The sequence below is a fragment of the Aptenodytes patagonicus genome, chromosome 1, assembly GCF_965638725.1.
Source record: "Aptenodytes patagonicus chromosome 1, bAptPat1.pri.cur, whole genome shotgun sequence".
NCBI lineage: Eukaryota > Metazoa > Chordata > Aves > Sphenisciformes > Spheniscidae > Aptenodytes > Aptenodytes patagonicus.
The window spans coordinates 122,760,691-122,766,863 of NC_134949.1; positions in this window are offsets into that span (position 1 = coordinate 122,760,691).

Sequence of the window (6,173 nt, forward strand, 5' to 3'; positions counted from 1 at the left end):
TTTTGTTGCCCTCAGGACTTTCCCTAATTGCCCATTCCTCTCGAGTTCAGGGACCAAAGTGAATCAGTCCATTTTCCAGTTTGAGACCTCACCAGTGCTGAGTAGGAGTGGAGAAATTATTTCATGTATCTCACCTAGCCAGTTTACACATTTCGGCACAATACTTGCTTTTCCACACCAGTATGGCATTGTTAATTCTTAGTCAGCTTGAGCTCTTCCAAAATCCCGAAGGCATTTTTGTGCAGGTCTTTTGCCTTGCTGGCTGCTCTCTGTTTGGGGGTTTATTCTTACCTAAGTGTAATGGTTTACACCTGTTCTTACTGCACCGAATCCTATTGTTTTCAGACCATTTCTTCAATTGATCAAGATGCTAATCCTGCCAAGGTGCTTGTAGAGCTTTCTCTACAAATTTGGTAGCCATACTCGATATGCCATCCTCCAAAACACAATGAAAATAGTGAGTGGTACGAGTCCCGGGAAGGGCATCTGTGGAACTGCTTTCCATAATTCTTCCACTTCAACAATGAACCGACGATAATTCCTCTTCTAGTATTTTTTTGAAGCAGCTATGAGTCCACCTTACAATAGTTCTGTTTTAGCTCGCTTACAAGAAATCACAAGAGACTGTGTTGAAAGCCTTGTTCAAGTCAAGATACGTAATATCTATTGTCCATAAGACCTGCCACTTGTCAGAGAAGGAAATTAGCTTGGTTCAGCATGATTTGTTCCTGGCAAATCTTTCTTGGCCTCTACTTATCATTTCATTATTTCCCATACACAAAAGAAAACTTTCTTTGATTATTTGTTTCAATATATTTCCGGCAATTCAAGTTAGGCTGTTTTCTCTGCCTATATTCCTCAAGCTGCTTTTCTTCTTTTTTGAAAACGGGTACTGCAGTCGCCTGTCACCAGTCTTCTGCTCCCCAGGTGCTGTGGGAAAGGATCCCTCATGGCTCTAGGATTGCTTCAGCCAGTTTCCCGTGTGCTCTCAGTTGGTTTCTGTCAGGTCTGGCTGACTGGAAAATAATCGACTTACTGAAGTAGTCTATTCTGTTCTTCCTGTTACTTAGCCTTAGACATTAATGGTTAGTCAACTGACCATAGTTAATTTTTTTTGCTGAGGAGTGAGGGGAAAAAGACATTCATCACTTTGGCTTTTTCTGTGTCACCTCTTACTAGCTTTCCATCCTTGTTGAAGGGTAGATAATTTTTTTGCCATTGTCTTGCTCTAACTTCTAACGCATAGAAGTGCTTTCTTGTTACCTTTTCTTTCCTTTGCTAATTACATTGACTTTTTTGCCTTGGCCTTTCTGATTTTATTCCTACAGGCTCCTTTTATGCTTTTACTCTTGTCCTTAGTTTGCTGTAGTGTATGGTCACACTGGAGGGCTAATGAGCCACTTACTGAGATTTAAACAAGTTGCTGCCTGTAAGCTGGGGCACAGAAACCGATGCTGTGCCTGCTGTGGCTCTGCAGCTTTCTTTCCAGGGTCTTCCTCTACCTGCTCATGCATTCGTAGATGTTTCCTCATCACCTTGTATCCCCCATAAACTACCATTTGTTACAATTACTTTCTGACTCGTACCACTGACCTGCCTACCTCCTAGTTTAAAGCCTTATGTACACAGTTGAGCCCTCTCTTCCCACTTTTTTCCCTAGGTCCCACTGGCACTCAGCAGTTCTTGAAAAGTCACCCGAGCCCTCCTGGTGACTCCACCTTCCCAACCACACATTAATTTCCAGTGTGCCAGAGCCAGTGCCTTTGCCTGGAAGACCTGGACCTTGTCAGAGCCCCTGACCCCTCCACTGTCACTCCCACCACCATGCAGCCATATTTGACTTACTCATGGCCCTACCTGGCAGAACTATTAACACACACGCAAAGGAGCAGTAGAAGCTGTCTGTGAGAGGGCCACGTGAGTCACAGCAACCTTACCGCACCATCTTGGATTTGGGTTTTTGGTGGGCAGGACACCTCCTGGGGTATCAGGCTGAACAGCAGAAAGATGCCTCTTCCTCCCCTTTCTGTAGAAGAGAATCACCAGCCATAAATACATCTTGTTACCTCTTGGGTGCGATGGCTTTAGGATGGGCTTGGGTTGGAATTATCTGTAGTTTAAGGTTTTGTAGATTCTGGTTACTCGGTTTGAGACAGTTAATATTTCAAGTAAATATTTCAAGAAGTTGATACATTCTTCATTCAGAGCGCTTTATATGTCTAGCGCCAATTGAATTCAGTTTCATCTGGGATCATTCAGCACTTCTGCAAATTAGACCACAAAATGTCAATTCAGATACCCAGAAACTAGGAGCATGAAATTCATGGCCACCTGCAAGAAGTGTGGTTTAACTGACTTATCCAGCATCATACAAGAACTATGTGGTAAAGGAGGGATTGAATCCATTCCTAAGGCAGAGCTCAGCTGTTCTAACCAAGAGCTCATCCTTTTTCACATGATCCTGTACTGTCATTTACTGCACATATTCTATTTGCTGAAACAAATGTGGAAAAACTCCTGTAGACAGCAGCCTCCTCCACTATGTAGTCCTGACACAGCTCCAGAGCAGCTCCACCCTGAAAAATAAATGTGGCAGAGATCCCATGGAAAGAAAAGTATGCAATTATATACTTTGCATATGCATATGCAAAGGAGAGGAAGGAGAAAATAACACTCCTCATTATGTAGTATTGATTTTGCAACCTAGTCCTCATTTAAAGCAGATTTTATATGTACAATTATCTAGCTTTTAAAAAAGCAAACAGTAAAAAAAATCAAACCCCTTTCCATCATGCAGCATCATATTGTTGTAAATGCCATTAGGGCTGAAGTCTTTAGCTTTACCGCAGAGCTCCCTGCCACTCTGAGCTAACAGGGAAACTGATAAGAGCGGTGGGTTGTCATCCGTGCGTGGACAGGAGGAATATTAGGCAAATTTACTTTGTCGGGGGATTCACAGGTATTTGCTGACAGAAGAGGACTGGTGGCAGGGGGTGAGTGGGGGTGGGGAATCCAGAGAGCTGCGTTTTCATTAGAAGGTCTGAAAGACATGGTTCTTCCTGTTCTCCTCTAGCACAGCCCATTCAGCTTCCTACTACCCCATCTTTCCCTGTCCTAGTCTTCTTCAAGACTGCCCTTTCTCCATCCTAGTCTTTTTCCATCCATTCTTACTTCTCCCTTTCCCCTTACCCTCTCTTTTATACCCTCTCATTAGATCCTAGTCCCAGTTTGAGAGCACCACATCACAATCTCCTCCACAGTCCTTCCCACCTGTCCCTGCTCTGGTCTCTTTAGCCCACACTGTACCCCGGCAGTCCCACTTTTCCTTCATTTCTCAGCTCTGTTTCCTTTCAATCCTTCCTCCAGGGGCAACCCTGCCCACGTGTCTAGGAGCCATATTCCCAGCCAGATACTTCAGGAGCCCTATGTACAAGCTTACAACAGCCCCATCTGTTAATACTATCTCCTTCACTTCAGGTTTCGTCACTCATCTGCTCCCCTGGGACCAGATGACTTCTGATATTTCACTGTTCTGACCCAGCTCCACCTGTCACCTCTTTGGAGTATGTCTGGACCACAATCACTGCCATGACTGCAGAGCCATGCAGCTATTCCCATGCAGGCTTTGTACTCCCTAGTTCACCTGCTGTTACCTCAAATGTATAGTGCTCAGCTACAAACCTTACTGAGAAGGTGGGTAAATACTAGGGAGAACAGGCACGTATCTGTATCTGTATCTGTATCTGTATCTGTATCTGTATCTGTATCTGTTTCTATATCCCTGTCTATAGGCTATAGACAAACACCAGTACAAGCAAACAAAAACACGCTTGGCAGTGTAATTACTCTTTCCGCAGGCAATTCCTGTTTTCTGCTAACACCTCTGAAAATCTGTCCTGATCTGAAGTTCAAGACTGCCATCATCCTAGTCCTAAACCTGTGATAAATTTTGATTTTAGTTTGATAGTGTGCAACGTATCACAGCTAGAAATTAAAGCTTTTATTAAGAGGAGAGAATTGGCTTTTCTATGGTGCACAGAGTACTTGTTTCAAAACTAGGTATATTCCATCATAAGAAAGAGATCACCGAAGCACAATACAGTTGTGTTTTGAGAGGCTATTAATGGTAATTTTGAGGTTTTAAAAGTGCGGTATTTTGTCTTTCATTTTCCCCCTTAATCCTGCCATGCTGGACTAGCTTCTTTGTCAGGAGTCTATGAGATATTGCATGACATTTTTTAATTCCCTAAAACATTTCCAACAGCTTTTTCACAGAATAGGTTCTGTATTTACATATGCATATAGAATGCATGAGGACATATTTTTATCTTGTGCTTTATTAGAAAAGAGTGATGTTATTCATTAGCGCTCTCTGCGCTGCTCTCTGGCATAAGGATGGATGTGAAAGACACTAAGATGCAGAGAGGATGGTTTGCCTTTGTAGCATGCCCAACCTCCAGCATGAAAAAGTCATGACTCAAGCCTCTCAAAAGTCAAAAGTTTACACTTGTTACTTAAAAAAAAAAATCTGTATTAGGGGAGTTTATATTTCCTTACTGAATATTTAGGGCATGGCCACTACATGTTTTTCAGACCTTCCTCTATAACCGTGTGCTTTTAAATATTAAATGAGAGTTTCCTACGGTCTTTGGATACTTGTGGTTACTGCTTTGAGGAAAAAACAAACTTGTGAGATTCAAGGTAGCTCATACCTGGTGGACATGCTACATCAGTAGCGAGAAAGTCAGAAAGCATTAGGAACGCCCACAAAGATATGGGACGTCGCAGATGTATGCAGTGGTCAGTCCATGAGCATAGCTATACGTAGGCATGATGCATGAGACCAGACGCCCACACGTGTGGCATTCAGACACAGATAGATACAGTCACTGTATCTCTGTTGCTAATATGCACGAGGGACCCTCAGGCATACAGGTCTCATCCAGTGAATATACGTAGGAATGCCTGTCTGCGAGTGTGTTTATGAGATCTCATGCACAAGTGTTTCTGCGTGCGTGAGCAAATCCCAGGCACAGATATAAGTGGACTCAGGCTCAGTCTTATGTTTGCGGGGCCTTGAGACGCAGTGCTGAAGTACAGGTGTGGGTGGGATTCACAGAAAAGGGGGGGAAGGTTTGGTGGCCACATGCAGATGTGTATTTGCAGGGCTTGCATGTGGAATGTAGCGAGTATGAACGGTGAATATGAATGTATATCCAACTGAGAATCAAATATTGGCATTTGAAAGCGGCACTAGGTATTTCAGAATATAGACTTGGGGATTTGCATAAAGTTCTGCGTGTGAGAGAGAAAGACTTCAGGAACAGGGATTGAATGCGTTTTTCCTTTTTTCTGGCAGAGGAGCGTTTTAAGCAGGTAGAGCGTTGGTAGAGCAGCAGGGCGTAGGGGTTTCATGTTGTGGGAGGAGAACAGTGTGGCTCACGCGTGACTGTGCCACCACTGACGGGGTGCACCGGGAGGGTGGGAATGGCTGTCCGATCGTGCGTGTACAGCATGGATACCTGGGCATCTTCACCTCCATTGGGGACCATCACTTACAAACTATCTGGATTTCCTCTGGAACTGACCGGGCACCTGTTCAGAACAAGGAAGAAGCTCAGGCCAGACAACACCATATTGAAAAAAAAGCAAGCAAAGTAACCCAGGGAGGGCTTGTATGTGGTAAGCACCAACAGGCAGTAAACGATACCTGTCAGCTGACTGGCAATTACTGCCTAAGCACTGGGGGGGTGGGAGTTTGGGAATATGTGTAAACACTTCCACATAGGCAATTCATCCTGAACAGCTGATAATTTGTAGCGGTACGCAAAACAGCTCCCAGCACCCACATAGGCTTTGTTGTGCCTGCAGGGCACAGTACCTGTAGGGAACTACCTAGAACTCACATCTGCTTAAGATGAGGAAGGCCCACAGCACTACCAGTGCTGCAAGTCATGATGGAAAGTGCTGGGAAAAGTTTTCAGTTAGCAATAACTGCACCTTGGATTCGTTTCACCATCTATGGTATCATTCCTGTGCAAGCAGAGCAAAAGCAAGCGACCCTGCTTGTTGGTGTGGAAGGGCATGGCTCGGCTTCCCAGGTGAGATGCTGAGGCCTCTCTTGATGGGGCGGGGCTGGTATTTCATAGATAGATATTTCATTGAAGTTTTTT